Genomic DNA, 801 nt, shown 5'->3' with positions numbered 1-801 from the left:
TACCGGGAGTCAGCATTGGAGAAGGATTTTTAAAAGGAGCTTCATAGCGACCCGGGAGCTACCCAGCAAGATTTTCAATGGTCCTCCACCCTGTCAATCAAAACGGGGCTGCTGATACACCCCCCACCCCCAGCACTTCTTACCAGTCATTTACTTCAAGCCGAGGTGTAAACGCCTAATTAAATCCCTGGGAGCGGATGGGATGCCGGTGGAGGGAGGAGGGCTAGACCCCAGGACCGGGGGAGGGGGGCGATGGGGTCCGTAAGACACAGGGAAGGGAAGCCGTGCCTCTCTCCGCGCCCCCCGCTTAGGATCACGCTGGAGCAGACCCTGAAGTTTCCCTCTCCCCCGACGGCCCCTGGGTGGTGATGCTGGTGGGGGATAATCTCCCTACCTTAATTATAGAGCCGCCGCGGCCCCCCACCCTCCTCCTGGCCGCCTCGCTTGCCCCAGCTTAGCCTGCTGCACCTCTCAGCTACTCTTTAAAATGAGGGGGGGAGCGGGGAACGGGGGAACGGACGCGGACACAACACGGAGAGATAAAATTAGGAGCCGTGGAAGCAGCCCAGAGGAGCGTGGGGTGGCGGATCCGCTGCCCGTCCCGTCGGGGAAGCTCCGCTCCGGCAGCCGGGAGCGCACGGGCGGCCCTGCTGGGCCGGGAGGGCCGAGGAAGGCAGAGAGAGGGACAGCGGGCAAGGGGGAAACCCGAGGGGCTTCGATGGGGAAGGAACGAGCAGTTAACGCATCTCCCCGCTTAAGATTTTTTTTTTTTTTACTTTCCCCCGAAATACATTTCCCCCC

The sequence above is a fragment of the Pseudopipra pipra genome, chromosome 9, assembly GCF_036250125.1.
Source record: "Pseudopipra pipra isolate bDixPip1 chromosome 9, bDixPip1.hap1, whole genome shotgun sequence".
NCBI classification, from domain to species: domain Eukaryota; kingdom Metazoa; phylum Chordata; class Aves; order Passeriformes; family Pipridae; genus Pseudopipra; species Pseudopipra pipra.
The sequence above is the reverse complement of the archived record's forward strand: the minus strand, read 5'-3'. Positions refer to the sequence as shown.